This window comes from Eleutherodactylus coqui, chromosome 8, assembly GCF_035609145.1.
Source record: "Eleutherodactylus coqui strain aEleCoq1 chromosome 8, aEleCoq1.hap1, whole genome shotgun sequence".
Taxonomy (NCBI): domain Eukaryota; kingdom Metazoa; phylum Chordata; class Amphibia; order Anura; family Eleutherodactylidae; genus Eleutherodactylus; species Eleutherodactylus coqui.
In genome coordinates this window covers 159,035,299-159,055,584 of record NC_089844.1, presented here as the reverse complement: position 1 = coordinate 159,055,584, position 20,286 = coordinate 159,035,299, and the positions used below count along the sequence as shown (strand labels likewise).

Sequence of the window (20,286 nt, the reverse complement as noted above, 5' to 3'; positions counted from 1 at the left end):
ACCTGTAAAAGCTGGACATGTGAACACTACATAGGAAACCGATGATTCTATCAGACGCACTTGTTTTGCACACAAAGGCGCGGGCACAAAAAAAAATCTTGTCTGGCTTGCCCTGAGGGGCAAAAACAGCAGTGAAAGGACTGCAGGGCACATTTATTCCAGGTGTTACACCTCTTTAATGTAAATTTATGTAAACAAATTTACTATTGATTTTCACCAAAAAAAGAACAAATGTTACCCCTCTCACTCCACGTTTCAAAAGTGTCTAGAGAAGGATGTGGGTTTGATAAGAATTTGTCACTATTTAAGCCTTTAAAGACCAGGATGTTTCAGGCCTAAGAGACAATTTGGTGGTGGTTTTATGGCACTATTTTTTTTTCTTCAGCTACCAAAGTTATTTTTGCTGTGTTTTTTCATGACATGTGGGGCTATTTTTTAATACCTTTTTTCATTTTTGTTTTATTAGAGTCAAGCCCCATTTACATGGCGGTATGCGATTTACAGGCATGTCCCGCATAGACGCCAGGGCCAAGGGGGCCTGGGTCGACATTCCCCCTTCCCTCCCCCTCGTCGGGTCACCTCCTCTCTCCTCCCCTCCGGCTGTTTGCAATGGGAGGGAGTGGGGGTGGAGCTAAGCTCCCACCCCTTGTCTGCAGCCAGCAATGGGAGGGGAGAGACTTAGCTCCACCACTGTCGCACCCCCTCCCATTGCAAACAGCGGCAAAGGGCTGAGAGGAGAAGACAAGGGAGAGGAAGTTTAGCAGTCACGCTGCTAAACTCCCTCCCTCCTCCCTTCTCCGGCAGCTAGCATAGGCTCTCATAGGAATCTATGCAGCTGCCACTGGTCAGATGCTTTTACGTTGTGGAAATATGCCCCTGTGCACTGATGCATTGTAAGCCAATGCATCAGAGGGGCAGAGTATATCGGAGGGGCGTGAAAACTCAGATGATATACGCCCATGTGCGTAAGTCTGTAATGTGTACAAAAAAAAAGATTTTTTTCTAAAAATTTATAGTTTTTAATTTTAAAATTAGTATATTTGTGCTAAAATAAAGTACAGGAATAGGTTCTCCATTTTATTTTGGATGTTTCCATATATAATTTGTATAGTCTTGCATTACAGGGTGGATATGGCAACTATTTAGCTTGGCGTGGGTGGTGGGTCATTTTCTTTTTTTTTATTTAATATTTTTATTTTTTCTATAATTTTTTAACTTATTTTTGTAACTATCTTTTAACATCTATAGCCCCATTACATCATATAAAATCTCTGGGGGACATTCACATTATAATTTTTTTTCCTGTATTTCGCAGTTTTCCGCTGTAACTGGGACATTTATAGGAGCCGCATCCATTGGAGCTCAAGCTACAGGGGAAAACATTCCCCTATAGTAACAATAGTCCCTATAGCTGATCAGGTCCTGCTAAGGCCCAGCAGCTCTGTCATGCCAAGGGGTTGATTGCCTGGTCAAATACCAGAAATGGCACTTCTACTTTCTCTATTCTCTGCATAGCATTCGTTAAGTGGTATGTAGCCTGCAAAAAAGAAGACAGAGGCAGTAAAAAAAACTCGGAGTCTTCGAGTCTTTGGCTGTCACAGTGAACTGAGGACCCAACCTGCTCCTGCTAAATTACAGGAGCAGGAGCTTTAATCCTGCGCCATATTTTTACAATGACACAGAATTAAATCCCAGGACCCTGCACCCTTTATTTACAGTGCTAGGCCTGTATCAGGTTAAACTGCACAAGGTAAAAAAAAATGCTAAAAAAGTAGCATAAAAAATTACCAGGATGATGCATTCCTCCCTTTATGCAAATTACTTAATTTTTCTGCTTCCCAAAGTTAAAAAGCCCCCCTCCCATACATGTTTTGCACAGAGGCCTACACTATTCTTGATCTTATCCTGGGATCTATATTAGATATATATGGATATACATAATGATTAGTCACAAGGGTATAGCTAGGGGGGAGCTGGCGGGGCATGTGCCCCAGGTGCAGTCAAGACTGAATAGGGGGGGGGGCACCAGCCTAGTAATTTAACCCAACTACAGTTTACCCAGAACAGAGCTGGCTCTGCAGGAAAAGTTTTGGACAAACTCGTGCTAATTCAAACTGCTGCTTTAAAATGACACCTAAAACATGTCTAGAGCCCTTATAAAATTGGAGCTACAGCCATTTAAAGTAGCGTCAGAAATATTGAATTTACAGCTGGCATGTCTGATATTTAGGTATGTAAAAGTTGAGATGGTATAGATGAGAGGCAGAAGAGTTTTCCGTCTGTTACCAGCTTATAAACCAGTTTTTTTTAAAAAGAGATTGCACCTGGAAGTAAAGACTAAAGTTTCGAGGATGGGTGGGGTTGTGCCAAACTGATTCTTTGCCCTTGGGGACGGAAAGCCTACCTACACCTCTGTTAGTCACTATGAATAGGGAGAGAATCTGGTTCCAGCAGTCCCCTGTAGACACCTGTATTCTCAAAAATGAGGGCAAAAATACATAGCATGTAAGTGCCCTGAAATCTCATTCTCATCTGGCCTAGATCAGGGGTGGTCTTCTAGAGGCGTCACTTTATCTTCTCATTTATACTCCCTATATATGTAGTTCTCAGCCCTGTTACTTAGTAGTTAAGTATAATTGGGATTCTGAACAAATTGATAGTTTGCCAGATGTCCTCTTGATGTTTCGTACCTTGTTTCCTATCTGGTCCCTTGGTAAACTGCTATCTGCATTTGCCATAATTAAAATGGATATGATTAGCTTCACTTCTCTTACTGTGCAGTGATATTTAGGTATGTAAAAGTTGAGATGGCATAGATGAGAGGCAGAAGAGTTTTATGTCTGATAGCAGTTTATAAATAGAGATGAGCGAACGTACTCGTCCGAGCTTGATGCTCGTTCGAGTATTAGCGTGTTCGAGATGCTCGTTACTCGTGACAAGTACCACGCTATGTTCGAGTTACTTTCACTTTCATCTCTGAGACGTTAGCGCGCTTTTCTGGCCAATAGAAAGACAGGGAAGGCATTACAACTTCCCCCTGCGACGTTCAAGCCCTATACCACCCCCCTGCAGTGAGTGGCTGGCGAGATCAGGTGTCACCCGAGTATATAAATCGGCCCCTCCCGTGGCTCGCCACAGATGCGTTCTGACATACTTTAGGGAAAGTGCTGTCTTGCTGGAGTTGCTATAGGGAGAGTGTTAGGAGTTATTTTAGGCTTCAAGAACCCCAACGGTCCTTCTTAGGGCCACATCTGACCGTGTGCAGTACTGTTGAGGCTGCTTTTTGCAGTGTTTTACTTTTTTTTTTTTGTATATCGGCCGTGCAGAGCATTGCACCCTCAGTCTGCAGTAATTTTACATAGTCCAGGGCCAGTAGTGGTGAGGCAGGGACGAAGACATATACAGTGTATATAGGCAGTGGGCTTTTCCAAAAACATTTGGGAAAAAAAATCTATTTGGGCTGCCTGTGACCGTCCTCAGTGTACTGGGTCTGTGCTGGGGGTAGTTGTCCTAATTCATACGCAGCCAGCTAAGTGTTACAGCAGGCTTGCGCAAAATTCTTTCCTGGCTCTGCTGTGCATTCCGTAAGCGAAGTCAGCCTCCAACCACAGGCCAATAAGTGGCACATTTAATTACAGCGTTCTGTTTCTGCACTACTGGTAATACAGCATGCTGAGGGGTAGGGGTAGGCCTAGAGGACGTGGACGCGGGCGAGGACGCGGAGGCCCAAGTCAGGGTGTGGGCACAGGCCGAGCTCCTGATCCAGTTGTATCGCAGCCGACTGCTGCGGGATTAGTAGAGAGGCACGTTTCTGGCGTCCCCACATTCATCTCACAATTAATGGGTCCACACGGTAGACCTTTATTAGAAAATGAGCAGTGTGAGCAGGTCCTATCGTGGATGGCAGAAAGTGCATCCAGCAATCTATCGACCACCCAGAGTTCTGCGCCGTCCACTGCTGCAACTCTGAATCCTCTGGCTGCTGCTCCTCCTTCCTACCAGCCTCCTCACTCCATTACAATGACCCATTCTGAGGAGCGGGCAGACTCCCAGGAACTGTTCTCGGGCCCCTGCCCAGAATGGGCAGCAATGGTTCCGAATGCTCTCCCACTGGAGGAGTTTGTTGTGACTGATGCCCAACCTTTTGAAAGTATCCGGGGTCCGGGGGATGAGGCTGGGGACTTCCGGCAACTGTCTCGAGCTTTCAGTGGGTGAGGAGGACGATGACGATGAGACACAGTTGTCTATCAGTGAGGTAGTAGTAAGGGCAGTAAGTCCGAGGGAGGAGCGCACAGAGGATTCGGAGGAAGAGGAGCAGGACGATGAGGTGACTGACCCCACCTGGTTTGCTACGCCTACTGAGGACAGGTCTTCAGAGGGGGAGGCAAGGGCAGCAGCAGGGCAGGTTGCAAGAGGCAGTGCGGTGGCCAGGGGTAGAGGCAGGGCCAGACCGAATAATCCACCAACTGTTTCCCAAAGCGCCCCCTCGCGCCATGCCACCCTGCAGAGGCCGAGGTGCTCAAAGGTCTGGCAGTTTTTCACTGAGAGTACAGACGACCGACGAACAGTGGTGTGAAACCTGTGTCGCGCCAAGATCAGCCGGGTAGCCACCACCAGCATGCGCAGACATATGATGGCCAAGCACCCCACAAGGTGGGACGAAGGCCGTTCACCGCCTCCGGTTTGCACCGCTGCCTCTCCCCCTGTGCCCCAACCTGCCACTGAGATCCAACCCCCCTCTCAGGACACAGGCACTACCGTCTCCTGTCCTGCACCCACACCCTCACCTCCGCTGTCCTCGGCCCAATCCACCAATGTCTGTCAGCGCACCGTCTAGCCGTCGCTAGCGCAAGTGTTGGAGCGCAAGTGCAAGTACGCCACCACGCACCCGCACGCTCAAGCGTTAAACGTGCACATAGCCAAATTTATCAGCCTGGAGATGCTGCCGTATAGGGTTGTGGAAACGGAGGCTTTCAAAGGTATGATGGCGGCGGCCCGCGCTACTCGGTTCCCAGTCGCCACTACTTTTCCCGATGTGCCGTCCCAGCGCTGCACGACCACGTCTCCTGCAACATTGTACGCGCCCTCACCAACGCGGTTACTGCCAAGGTCCACTTAACAACAGACACGTGGACAAGCACAGGCGGGCAAGGCCACTATATCTCCCTGACGGCACATTGGGTGAATTTAGTGGAGGCCTGGACCGAGTCAGAGCCTGGGACCGCTCACGTCCTGCCCACCCCCAGAATTGCAGGCCCCAGCTCGGTGCTGGTATCTGCGGCGGTGTATGCTTCCTCCACTAAACCACCCTCCTCCTCCTCCTCCTACGCAACCTCTGTCTCACAATCAAGATGTGTCAGCAGCAGCACATCGACAGCAGTCGGTGTCGCGCGGCATGGCAGCACAGCGGTGGGCAAGCGTCAGCAGGCCGTGCTGAAACTACTCAGCTTAAAAGAGAAGAGGCACACGGCCCACGAACTGTTGCAGGGTCTGACAAAGCAGACCGACCGCTGGCTTTCGCCGCTGAGCCTCCAAGCGGGCATGGTCATGTGTGACAACGGCCGTAACCTAGTGGCGGCTCTGCAGCTCAGCAGCCTCACGCACGTGCCATGCCTGGCCCACGTCTTTAATTTGGTGGTTCAGCGCTTTCTGAAAAGCTACCCATGCTTGTCAGACCTGCTCGGAAAGGTGCGCCGGCTCAGGGCACATTTCCGCAAGTCCAAGACGGACGCTGCCACCCTGTGGACCCTGCAACATCAGTTTAATCTGCCACTGCACCGACTGCTGTGCGACGTGCCCGCACGGTGGAACTCTACGCTGCACATGTTGTTGGCCAGGCTCTATGAGCAGTGTAGAGCTATAGTGGAATACCAACTCCAACATGGGCGGCGTAGTGGGAGTCAGCCTCCTCAATTCTTTACAGAAGAGTGGGCCTGGTTGGCAGACATCTGCCAGGTCCTTGGAAACTTTGAGGAGTCTACCCAGATGGTGAGCGGGGATGCTGCAATCATTAGCGTCACCATTCCTCTGCTATGCCTCTTGAGAAGTTCCCTGCAAAGCATAAAGGCAGACGCTTTGTGCTCGGAAACGGAGGCGGGGGAAGACAGTATGTCGCTGGATAGTCAGAGCACCCTCCTGTCTATATCTCAGCGCGTTGAGGAGGAGGAGGAGGGAGAAGAGACAGCTTGGCCCACTGCTGACGGTACCCATGCTGCTTGCCTGTCATCCTTTCAGCGTGTATGGCCTGAGGAGGAGGAGGAGGAGGATCCTGAAAGTGATCTTCCTAGTGAGGACAGCCATGTGTTGCGTACAGGTACCCTGGCACACATGGCTGACTTTATGTTAGGATGCCTTTCTCGTGACCCTCGCGTTACACGCATTCTGGCCACTACAGATTACTGGGTGTACATACTGCTCGACCCACGGTATAAGGAGAACCATTCCACTCTCATACCCGACGAGGAAAGGGGTTCGAGAGTGATGCTATACCACAGGACCATGGTGGACAAACTGATGGTAAAATTCCCATCCGACAGCGCTAGTGGCAGAAGGCGCAGTTCCGAGGGCCAGGTAGCAGGGGAGGCGTGGAGATCAGGCAGCATGTACAGCACAGGCAGGGGAACACTCTCCAAGGCCTTTGCCAGCTTTATGGCTCCCCAGCAAGACTGTGTCACCGCTCCCCAGTCAAGGCTGAGTCGGCAGGAGCAGTGTAAAAGGATGGTGAGAGAGTACGTAGCCGATCACACGACCGTCCTCCGTGACGCCTCTGCTCCCTACAACTACTGGGTGTCGAAGCTGGACGCGTGGCCTGAACTCGCGCTGTATGCCCTGGAGGTGCTTGCTTGTCCTGTGGCTAGCGTCTTGTGAGAGAGGGTGTTTAGTGCGGCTGGGGGAATCATCACGGATAAGCGTACCCGCCTGTCAACTGACAGTGCCGACAGGCTTACACTCATCAAGATGAACAAAGCCTGGATTTCCCCAGACTTCTCTTCTCCACCAGCGGACAGCAGCAGTACCTAAACAATACGTAGGCTGCACCCGCGGATGGAAGCATCGTTCTCTATCACCATAAAAAACGGGGACCTTTTAGCTTCATCAATTTGTGTATTATATTCATCCTCCTCCTCCTGCTCCTCCTCCTGAAACCTCACGTAATCACGCCGAACGGGCAATTTTTCTTAGGCCCACAAGGCTCAGCCATATTACTTTTGTAAACAATGTTTATACGTTTCAATTCTCATTAAAGCGTTGAAACTTGCACCTGAACCAATTTTTATTTTAACTGGGCTGCCTCCAGGCCTAGTTACAAATTAAGCCACATTAACCAAAGCGATTAATGGGTTTCACCTGCCCTCTTGGTTGGGCATGGGCAATTTTTCTGAGGTACATTAGTACTGTTGGTACACCAATTTTTTTGGGCCCTCGCCTACAGTGTAATCCAATTAATTTTTATGGGCTTCGCCTGCACTCATGCTACTGCAAGGTGTGTGGGGTTGGCCTACACTTTTGCTACATAAATGTAACTGGGGCCTTGTCTATACTGCAACTACTGAAATGTGAAAGAGACTGTTATCTCCCTAAACTGCTGCATCGGGAATGTTACTGTGGCCTGTCTTGACTGCTACTACTACTGAAATGGAACTAATACTGCGCTCCCCCTATAATGCTGCTAGTGATATGTTACTGGGGCCTGTCCCTAATGCTACCGCTGAAATGTTACTAATTCTGGGCTCTGCCTATACCGCTGCTAATGCTATGTCATTGGGGTGTGGAAACGGAGGCTTCCCAAAGACATGATGGTGGCGAGGCCATTTCCCACCAACGCGGTTACTGTTAAGGTGCATATAACCACGGACACGTGGAGATGACACGTAGTGCCTCAAAAACATCCCCCTCCTCCTCCAACAATGAAAACATTCTTGGCAAATACCTTTGCATTGGTCCGTCTGGTGGCAGTCCAAGAATTTCACCTTTACCGACACAACAAGAGAGCCCCCCAACCATCCCCCCGCTACGGCCCACTTAATCCTGTCCACATTCCGAAAACCAACTAAATAAAACCGCGCTACTAGGTTCGCAGTCGCCACCACATTCCCACCAATGCGGTTACTGTTAAGGTACATATTACCAGTCTGACTGGGGCATGCACTGTGGGCCGAAGCACACCTGTATTGTATGTGACGTTAGCTCTGCTGAGCAGGGCACTGCAATGGGATACATTTATGTACCGCCGATGGGTTCCAGGGAGACACCCATGCTGTGGGTCCACAGGGACTTAACATTAGCGATTTGTACCTGCCAGTGTCTATGTATTAAAAACCACGGTCAGGTTGGCGTATGCAGTGTGGGCCGAAGCCCACCTGCATTTAATCTGACGTTAGCTTTGCTGTCCAGGGCACTGCAATGGGATATATTTATGTACCGCCGGTGGCTTCCTGGGACCCACCTATGCGGTCGGTCCACACGGAGTTGTAACTGCATGTGTCTACTTATAGAGAACCCCAGTCTGACTGGGGCAGGCAGTGTGGGCCGAAGCCCACCTGCATTAAACCTGACGTTACCTCAGCTGTGCTGGGCACTGCAATGGGATCTATTTATGTACCGCCGGTGGGTTCCAGGGAGCCACCCATGCTGTGGGTCCACAGGGACTTCACATTGGGGATTTGTACCTGCCTGTGTCTATGAATTAAAAACCACGGTCAGGTTGGGGCATGCAGTGTCGGCCGAAGCCCACCTGTTTTTAATCTGACGTTAGCTCTACTATCCGGGGCACTGCATTGGGACAAACTACAGGAGCAATACAGCGCTAATGAGACGTGCACAGCTACTCTAGCATAGGAGTCCGCTGTAGGCCCGTGATTGCTTAGGGTTTGTGCAGAGGCCTATGTCCTTGGTGCAGTGAAAGTCCGCTTCCTGCCTAGGATTGCTGAAGCTGTGGGCCGAGGCCTATGTCGTGGGCGCGGTGCAAGTCTGCCATGTTTGGCCGCTCAGATCAATTTTTTGTTCATGTCTTGGGTTTCCTAGGACCCACCTATTCTGTTGGTGCAAACTTAGTTCCCATCGCGGTGTTTGACCTGTCTTGCACAAAGGCACTGACTGACTTGGGTAGAGGGCAGAGCGCTGACGGCTTTCCCCTTGCAGTGTGGATTGAGCTATGCGACACCTTGACAGAATAAATACTGTGTGGCACATGGATTCCCCATTGCTATGCCCACGTTTGTAGCTCCTGATGGAGGTGGCACAGGATTGGAGTTCTCATTGCTTCTGTACAGCATTGTGGGCTATCGCCCCACCCCTTTTGAAGAGGGTCGCTGCCTGGCCCTGCCAACCCTCTGCAGTGTGTGCTTCCGGTTCCTCCTCATGACAGGTGCACTTATAAATAGACATGAGGGTGGTGTGGCTATGAGGCCAGCGTGTGGCATGAGGGCAGCTGAAGGCTGCCAGGGACACTTTGGTGTGCACTGTAAACACTGGGTCGTGCGGGGGGGTTGGGCAGCATGTAACCCAGGAGAAGTGGCAGCGGAGTGTCATGCAGGCAGTGATTGTGCTTTGTTGGAGGTAGTGTGGTGCTTAGCTAAGGTATGCCTTGCTAATGAAGGTTTTTCAGAAGTAAAAATTGTTGGGGGGGGGGGGGCACTCTTACCGCTATTGTGGCTTAATAGTGGGACCTGGGAACTTGAGATGCAGCCCAACATGTAGCCCCTCGCCTGCCCTATCCGTTGCTGTGTGGTTCCCATCACTTTCTTGATTTTCCCAGATTTTCACAAATGAAAACCTTAGCGAGCATCGGCGATATACAAAAATGCTCGAGTCGCCCATTGACTTCAATGGGGTTCGTTACTCGAAACGAACCCTCGAGCATCGCGAAAAGTTCGACTCGAGTAACGAGCACCCGAGCATTTTGGTGCTCGCTCATCTCTAATCCTGTTCCACTCATTGATCACCCTCACTGTCAGAAAGTTTTTTCTAATATCTAATTTGTGTCTCCTCCCTTTCAGTTTGATCCTATTGTTTCTAGTCTTTCCTTGTGCAAATGAGAATAGGGCTGATCCCTCTGCACTGTGACAGCCCTTCAGATATTTGTAGACAGCTATTAAATCTTCTCTCAGCCTTCTTTTTTGCAAGCTAAACATTCCCAGATCCTTTAACCGTTTCTCATAGGACATGATTTGCAGACCGTTTACCATCTTGGTAACTCTTCTCTGAACTTGCTCCCGTTTTGTCTATGTCTTATTTAAATTGGGGTGCCCAGAACTGGACACAGTATTCCAGATGAGGTCTGACTAAGGAAGAGAAGAGAGGGGGATAATTACCTCACGTGATCTAGACTCTATGCTTCTTTTAATACATCCCAAAATTGCCTTGTTTGCTACTGTATCATAATGTTGACTCATGTTCAGTCTGCTGCTTAGCTCAGTTTCTCCCATTCTGTAGGTGCTTTAATTTCATTTTTCTTGCCTAGGTGTAAGACTTTGCATTTCTCCTTGTTAAATACCATTCTGTTAGTTACCGCCCGCTATTCAAGCTTTTCTTGATCTTTTTGAATACTCTTCCTTAGTGTTAGCTATCTCTCCTAGCTTTGGCAAACTTGATCAGTATTCCCTTAATTCCCTCGTTTAGATCATTTATAATAATGTTGACCAACACTGGGCCCAGGACAGAGCCTTGTGGTACCCCTTTTGATACATTCTTCCACTTGGATGTGCAGCCATTTATGACCACTCTTTGAGTATGATCACTCAGCCAGTTGTGAATCCACCTAACAGTTGCCTTGCCAATCCCATATTTGGTCATTTCTTTAAGAAGTATAGTATGAGATACTTTGTCAAATGCTTTAATAAAGTCAAGATCTACTATATCTACAACATTTCCCTGATCAACCCACTCGGTGATTCTGACATAGAAGGAAATTAGTCTGGTATGACTTGTTTATTACAAACCCATGCTGGCTCTGGTTAATTACTCCATTCTCATCCAAGTACTTGCATACATGCTGTTTAATAGTTGTTCAAAGATCTTTCCCAATATAAAAGTCAGGCTCACAGGTCTGAAGCTTCCTGGGTTCACCTTTTTCTCTTCAATTTATTGTATGGCTTGAAAAAGGCCAATCTTAGGCCGAAACGTGTTGCTTTGCTTTTACCTGCAAACTGTACCCTTTTTGAAATAAACCTAACTTTTGGAATACTCTCGGGTCTGGAGAAAAGTCTCTATTTCACCGCTGTTATACAAGCAGGGGGATTCATGAAGGAAACTAGTAAGTGATATCCTATCTCACACTGGTATTTCTAGGGGACATCTTTTACAGAGATGTTCGTTTTTACTGTGAGCCATTCCCATTGTTTCCACTGAGCACAGCTATTATTTTCCTTTTCCTCTTTATTGTATGGCTTGTTATGTATGCAACAATACCAAACATATAGCTTCCTTAAAAAAAATTAAGCAGAGGGTAAAGTGCGTAAAAAAGTTTTTTTTCTGTTTCCATCTTTTACGTGTTTTTTCTTTTCTTTTTTTACATCTTCTATGTCCCTGTAGGACCTGTGAACCTCGGGTCATTATGATAATCCATTGCAGTATTCCCCCTTACACAATATTCACATACTGATTCGCTAATTTAAGGCAGAACCCTAAATCTTTGACCAACTTCACCACCACCATTTAGAAAGAAACTGGTTTATATAATATCGGGCTCTGAATTGCTCTCAAGAATCCTCACCATTGTACCTCCGAAATAAGCATCAGGTATAGTTGTTTTATTGTATATGTGTTGTCTGTATGTCTGAAGTCATAAGTTTCTGCTCTCTGTACTCTCCTAACTGCAGGTAAAAACAACTTAGTTTCTGGGTTTATCTCCAGCCCTAATTTTAAAAGTGCTCATAAAATTTAGTGTTGATTGTGTCTATACTGTGAAGGGCACTTACTTTAAGAAATAGACCTCTTTTTGCCTCAGTGAAATGTATATTGCAGGACTCAGTACATTGCATGGAGTCGTAATATACTCAGTTATACCATGTTACCTGTACTGCAATGTATCCGTTATAATAGCGATCATAGGTCATGGCAAACCTGGACGCCATTGGCCCTCTGTGATTACATAGCAGGGGGCAAATGACGTTGCAGAGGGAGTCCCCTCCCTCTGTGAACCCTTTACATGCTGCGATCAACATTGGTTATGCATGTGGATTTGGATGAATTGCCTGCAGAATTAAGTCATTTTTAATTCTGTATCAAAATCGTCATGGAGCCGTAATATACTCCGTTATAGCATGTGACCTGTAAAATGTGCTTGTCTTTCAGAACCATAAGGTCTCCTGCACTCTGTTCTACTAACTGCTATGTTTGCACAGAACCATAATAGGGCACCCTAGAAATACTGTACCTCCAATTTCCTCCAGAGTCCGAACAAATCTAGCCTAGCTGGATACAATATAGCAGATTAGATTGTAGCGGCCCGCGATGACATGAGTAGTAATGTACGTCCGTTGCTGGCTGTGTTCCCACACTAGTCGAATCTCTCCTGTGAGTATTTAGGCATCAGATAAACAGAAACATGAAAGAAATATTCTTGCATCTAAAACCAAGTCTCCGGTCCCCAGACGGGTCGCAGTCTTGCAGTAAACTGTGAGATTAGCTTTCTCATGTCTCTTCTTCCTTAATGCCAGCATTTCATTCACACTTTGGAGTGCAAATAACCGTCAAATTGCTTGCTCTAATGAGTTGAAATTAAACTCTGGTCCTGATAAAATGTGTTTATTACACTACTTTCTATGGCAAGAAAAAGTCATTTTGGGTGAGGGAGAAAACCAGATATAACAGCAGAAAGACAGAGGCGAGCCGCCTAACTCAATTTTGCAATGTTAGGGATTAAACTCATTTAGGGGACTCCTAGGTCCCAGTCACGCAGCTCACTATTCATTAACTACATGCTGTATAATGTCATTTTATTTTAATGTGCCAGGTGCTACACTTCCCACAGGAGACCGTAGCGGCTAATACTGTAGATGAAATTACAATACTTTCCATGTGAATGAAATTAGACTATGAGATGTTTCTGGATAGATTGCACAGTTGCTTAAATAGTCATTTCATAGAGGAGTTTCCAGGACTGTGACCCAACTGTTTCCCAACTCCAGTCCTCAGGGACCACCAACAGGTCATGTTTCCAGGATATCCTATGGTAAGAACCCCTGTGGCAATGTCTGAGGCACCGACAATAATTACATCACCTGCGCACCACTGAGGAAACATGACCTGTAGGGGGTCCCTGAGGACTGGAGTTGGGAAACACTGGTTTAGGGCTCTTTCACACGGGCGTCAGCGTTTTTATGCTCGCCCACAATCTAACGTTTGTGAGCCCGTTCAGACGTCCCAAGTCCGCCATATATACGCCAAGTCCGCCATATATACGCCAAGTCCGCCATATATACGCCAAGTCCGCCATATATACGCCAAGTCCGCCATATATACGCCAAGCCCGAAATGCTGTCGGACAGGGGGATATGGTTTAGCTCCGCTATACTGTCTCCCCCTTCCCTCTCCCTTGCCGGCACTAGCTTAGCAACTAGCCTCACCCCCGTCTCTCCCCCTCCCAATCCAAACAGCTGACAAGGGGCGGAGGCACGCTGCTAAACTCCCTCCCACCGCCCTTTTTCCGCAGCTGTCATTGGCTCCCATAGGAGTCTATGCAGCAGCCGACGTATTCCAAGCAGAAAGATAGTTCCAGGACTATTTTTGCTGCCCAGCGTAAAAGCGCCCAATGCTATATTGTCCGGCTGGGCGCTTTTACGCCGCGGGAATGCGCCCATCTGAACTGATGCATTGGAATCCAATGCATCAGATGTTAGAGTATATCGGCTGGCTGTGAAAACAGCGGCCGATATACACTCGTGTGTAAAGCCTTAGGCTAATGTATTTGAATGCATATGCAATACCAGACACAACCAATGAACAAGAGTGGCGCTGTTTTTGGAAAATAAAATGAAGATTCGTTTTTTAATCCTGGACAACTTGTTATGCTACATAGGCCAGATTCACACGAGCATATGTGCATTATCGCGCTGTGTTTTTATGGAACAAGCGGTGCTTTCTTTTTGAGCGCACAGCAGTGTATTTTACTGTACTTTCTGCACATGCACAGAAATGGGCACCAATCCTCCCAGCCAAAATTACTCTAATGAGTTCAAGTTGTGTTCCTTATTCTGCACAATTCCACAGTATTTTTCACATCTGCTAGCGTATTGCGGCACATTTGCGCATCCCCAGTGACTTCTATGCGCAAATACAGTCATGTGAAGCCAGCCTAAATCTGAATATACAATTTCAGATTTCCTGTATCGTTCCTGCCATCCATCATCGAAACAGAATTGGATTTGCTGGAGTATGCTTTCCGGTTTCTTTTTGCATTTGTCATTTCCCCAGCTAATTGGCACAATAATAGCATTGCTTTATTACTTGTAGACAATTCCATAATTTATTCTCAAACGTAGTTTTACAACAAAATATCACAAATGCAGCGCCTCATTCATAGTATATCCAAGGATGGACGGAATATGTGTGCAAACCTGTGAGGCTAATACGGCCCACCACGATATCTACTAGATTATATGTTAACGTTGTCTTCATAATCTGAGCTTTTCTCGTTTTCTTCAGTCCAGCGCTGTTCTGTAGCTCTCAATGACGTGAATGAGAGTCACGGAAACAGTGTAGCAAGCTGTACTATGCCAAGATGGGAATACCCCTTTACGGGCCTTTTGCATGGAGTGATTATTGGCTGAGTGATCTATAACTGCCCAGTGTAAATAGGAGAAGCAGTCCAATGACAAACAATAATTCATTTGTTTGTGAACCAATCCCATATATTAGGTAGACATAAAAATTATCGTTTTTTTCCTAGCACACCCCCTAATGTAAGCAAGGAATGTACAGCTGATCAAAGTGGACACCAATAGGTCATTCCTTACCCAACAATTGCCTGGTGTAAAAGGTCTTTAAATGTGAGCGATCGACATGCTATGTCATCAGTCAGGGGTCGTTACGGTCAATTAAAATATTTATTCAGGCATAACATTTTTGGGCAAAGGTAATGACCAAGATAACATATTCCCTTCACCTGGTCCCCCACTGCTCTGTTCCCAACAGCGTCTGGTCCCCCTCTTCGTGTAATAGTCCAGATGATGTTCTTACAATGGGAAATGTGATCGCTGCAGTCAGTCTCTGATCAAAATAAGCTGATGATTGGCTGCAGAGGTCACATGTCCCTGGTGTTAGTGATGTCATCGCTGCAGCATCATCAGAACAGGAGTTGCATGGGATTGGACAAGAAGAGTATGTCTTCTTTAGGGTATGTCCACATAGGGTGGATTGGCCATGGAGTGTCCACAGTGGATGTTCTACAGTAGATTTTGCACTGCGGATCTATGTCAAATTCCACAACATTTGGAGCTAATTTTGATGCGGAATTTGGTGTGAAATTCTGGAGGCCCTCATATATATGATAGTCAGACAGTCCTGGTTATATCAGCAGGTTCAGTCAACTTTTCCCTAGTGTGTATGGGGGCCTTTCTGTTCAATGAATTTAGTGGGCACCATGCAATGCTTCATTTCCCCTGCGGGCACTGCAGGGAAATAGAATAACTTATCAGTGGTGGCCCCAGCATGAGTACGCGCTGTGATCAGGTTCTTCTATGAGAACCCTCTAACAAAATGTTTTTCTGAATGTGACAAAATATTTTTGTATTAATATGTGTTTTTTTTGTTTACAGGGAGACTCATGAATTCTACAAAAACATCAACTCCTCAAAAGACCCCAGACAAGAAGTTGGTGAAATGTGATGCAGAATCAGGATGGGATTGAACTGCAGACAATAAATGTGTTATCTTTGGAGACCAGCTTGACCAGCGAATGTGTCTTTATCGTCAGTGACTCCAAATTTAGCACTCAATATGCACAAGGAATTTTCTTCCAACGTTCTTGCAGAATAGACTGCAACTACTCGTCGGTGGTCTTCCTCTGGCAAAGACTTGGGATCTGCACTCAATGCTGTACTGGTGAGGAGAAAAGTGAAAAAAGGAGGCTCGTCCTTCACATTATAAGTTACTGTATTCTCAAATACTAGAGTGTACCAAGGAGTCTCCACGCTGGGGCATCATTTACCATGGCTAGGCACAGAGGATTTGCAATGCCAGCTCTCTGCTTATGGATGTTTGTTCTGTTTGCACTTTTATACACCGGTAAAGTACAGGCAGACTGCTGGCTGATGGAAGGTAACAAGGGTTTTGTTTGGCTTGCTATCTGCAGTCAGAACCAGCCACCTTATGAGTCTATACCACGGCACATTAATAGCACCATAAGGGACCTGAGGCTCAATGAGAATAGAATAAAGAGCGTTCACTACTCTTCACTTAGCCGATTCGACAACTTAACGTACCTCAACCTCACTAAGAACGAGGTGTCATATATAGAAGATGGAGCTTTTGCTGGTCAGTCCAATTTGCAGGTGCTCCAGCTTGGTCACAACAGATTACGAAGTCTGACTGAGGGAATTCTTAGGGGACTGGGAATGTTGGAGTATCTCTACCTCCATGCAAACCTAATTGAAACTGTGACTCCTAATGCCTTTTGGGAGTGCCCAAACATTATGAACATTGACTTATCTATGAACCGAATCCAGAGGCTGGACAGTAATACTTTTGTGGGCCTCAGTAAGCTGACTATTTGTGAGTTGTACAGTAATCCTTTCTATTGCTCATGTGAGCTTCTGGGCTTCCTAAAGTGGTTGGATATATTCACCAACATGACTCGTACTTTTGACCGCATGCAGTGCGATTCTCCACCTGACTATACAGGTTATTTCTTGGTGGGTCAGGGTCGATCCAGTTATCATAATGCACTTGGCATGCTGTCATCTCTCTGCACAGATGGGTCTTATACAATGATGCCATATTTGATGTCTCCGAAGTACCAAGCCACCACTGGTCCACCTGAAAGCCCTTGTTCTGATGAAGACTGTTTCTCCGGTGATGGGACTACACCCCTTATTATTGTCTATACTCCTCCTGCCAATTCCAAAGTCAGCCTAAGTGTGAACCTAAACACAGAAACCCATTCAGATGCAGTTCTAGTGGCCGAAATACCATACCCTTACAGCAAGATGTACATCTTGGTCCAGTACAATAATAGCTTCTTTACTGACATTCGAAACCTGAAGGCAGAGAAAGAATCCATAAAATTGGACGGGTTGAAACCCAACACAACTTACACTTACTGTGTCGCCTCTATTCGTAATTCTCTCAGGTTCAACCACACCTGCATAGCCTTTTACACTCGCAGCCATACCAAACAAGAACATGTGCCTACCCCATCCACCGCCACTCACTATATTATGACTATTCTTGGCTGCCTGTTTGGTATGGTAATAATATTGGGTATTGTATACTACTGCCTGCGCAAAAAGCGCCAAAAAGAGGAAAAGCACAAAAAAGCAGGTGGTAGTATGAAGAAAAGAATCATTGAACTTAAATATGATCCTGAAATGGAGACACCTAGTATAAGTCAGCTGTCTCAAGGACAGATGATGGGTCCAGAATCAATGTCCCGCATCCCCTATTTGCCGTTAGTGCGGGAAGTGGAACAGTACAAACTGATAGAAACCAGTGAAACCCCTAAAGCCACGAAGGGGAATTACATGGAGGTGTGAACTGGTGAACAATCTGAGAGAAGAGACTGTGAACTGTCCATGCCACCGGACACTCAGAGTTCAGAGGGAGAGATATCCACCATTGCTAAGGGGGTAGACAAGGTCAACCAGATTATAAATAATTGTATAGATGCCTTGAAGCCAGAGACAACATCATTCCAAGGCGTAATGTCGGGAGCTGTCTCTACAGCAGAGCCTCAGTTGGTCTTGATATCTGAACAGATTCCCAGCAAACATGGTTTTCTTTCTCCAGTATATAAGGAAAGCTACACCCATCCCTTACAGAGGCATCACAGCATGGAAGCACCTCCAAAACGCTCTAGCACATCTTCCAGTGGGTCTATCCACAGTCCAAGGTCATTTCGTTCCGAAGGGTCTGCACATAAATCAGAAGCACAGTATATAGAGAAGACTTCTCCAACTGCTGATACCATCCTCACTGTGACCCCCGCTGCTGCAATCTTAAAGGGGTTGTCCCGCGGCAGCAAGTGGGTCTATACACTTCTGTATGGCCATATTAATGCACTTTGTAATGTACATTGTGCATTAATTATGAGCCATACAGAAGTTATAAAAAGTTATTCACTTACCTGTTCCGTTGCTGGCGTCCTCGTCTCCATGGTTGCCGTCTAATTTTCGCCGTCTAATGGCCAAATTAGACGCGCTTGCGCAGTCCGGGTCTTCTCTTCTCAATGGGGCTCCGTGTAGCTCCGCCCCGTCACGTGCCGATTCCAGCCAATCAGGAGGCTGGAATCGGCAATGGACCGCACAGAAGAGCTGCGGTCCACGGAGGAAGAAGATCCCGGCGGCCATTTTCAACCGGTAAGTATAGAAGTCACCGGAGCGCGGGGATTCAGGTAAGCGCTGTGCTGTTTTTTTTTTAAGTCCCTGCATCGGGGTTGTCTCGCGCCGAACGGGGGGGGGGGGGGGGGGGGGGGGGTGAAAAAAAAACAAAACCCGTTTCGGCGCGGGACAACCCCTTTAAGAGCGGAAGCTGAAAAAATCCGTCAGTATACGGAGCACTGGCATTCCTATCCGGGCTCACATCAAGGTGAGCAACAGCAGCAGCAACAGCAGCCTATGTCTCAGCATGAAAACATAGTAGGTCGCAAAACCTCCATACTGGAACCTTTAACTCGACCGCGTCCAAGGGAACTGGCTTATTCCCAACTTTCACCTCACTACCACAATTTGAGCGACACCTCCAGTCCAGAGTACACGTGCAAACCCTCCCACAGCATCCGGGAACGTTTCAAACTGCTCCGCAAACGCCACAAAGAGGAAGAGTATATGGCAGCCGGTCATGCCCTGCGCAAAAAGGTCCAGTTTGCCAAAGATGAGGATCTCCATGACATCCTAGACTACTGGAAGGGCGTCTCTGCCCAGCACAAGTCCTGAGTCCTCACCTCTTCCCTTTGCCTCCAGCTACTCGTGACTTAACTCTTTCTTTCGTAAACCTTAACCCTGTCCTAGAAAGAGTGCCCAGCAGAGCATTGTGGGTACATGGTACACAGATTCTGTAGGTCCCTTTAGCGGTAAAGAGGTTAACAGGACCAAACTCCAACTAGCAGCAGCTACTTTTTATTCAAAACTGTCTTTACGAATGGAAAAAAAAAACAAAAACAAAACTATTATATCTAATCTAGCGGAAAAAAACAATACAATGGCTTAGAAACCTAAATAACGAATCAAGTCAAAAAACATGAGCATATGCAGCAAATCAGGAAAAAAAACAAAAAATATACGCTAAAACTGTGAAGAGGAATTTCTTTTTATAACAAAAGAAGAGAAAAAAAATCAAGCAAAAATAAGAGCCGTGTGAGATAGTAGGAGCGGTCGGAACTCTGTAACGCATTATCGCATGTTATCTCATATTCTGACTTGCGTGGTTTGACTCCTGTGAAATTTTGTTCTATCCCTTCATCACTGCAGGACAAAAATGAAACGGAAAAAAAAAACAGCAACAAGAACTGGAATAAGACAGTAAAACTCCTTTCCTTAAAGGGGTTGTCCCGCGCCGAAACGGGTTTTTTTTTTTTTTTTTAACCCCCCCCCCCCCCCCCGTTCGGCGCGAGACAACCCCGATGCAGGGGTTAAAAAAACAAACCGCTCAGCGCTTACCTGAATCCCGGCGGTCCGGCGTCTTCATACTTACCTGCTGAAGATGGCCGCCGGGGTCTGCTTCCTCCGTGGACCGCAGCTCTTCTGTGCGGTCCATTGCCGATTCCAGCCTCCTGATTGGCTGGAATCGGCACGTGACGGGGCGGAGCTACACGGAGCCGGCATTCTGCACGAGCGGCTCCATTGAAGAGAGCAGAAGACCCGGACTGCGCAAGCGCGGCTAATTTGGCCATCGGAGGGCGAAAATTAGTCGGCTCCATGGGAACGAGGACGCTAGCAACGGAGCAGGTAAGTAAAAAACTTTTTATAACTTCTGTATGGCTCATAATTAATGCACAATGTACATTACAAAGTGCATTAATATGGCCATACAGAAGTGTATAGACCCACTTGCTGCCGCGGGACAACCCCTTTAATGTTAATTTGTATTTCAACTGAGTCTTCCAGTGCCGACTTTGCCTACAAGAAGGCT

General features: G+C 47.0%; 1 pseudogene; it reads left to right on the top strand.

Annotated features, from left to right (window-relative positions):
* LOC136577077 (protein ELFN1-like) overlaps positions 1–19,707 on the top strand; it is a 34,395-nt pseudogene extending 14,688 nt beyond the window's left edge.
* Positions 19,708–20,286: the final 579 nt, after the last annotated feature.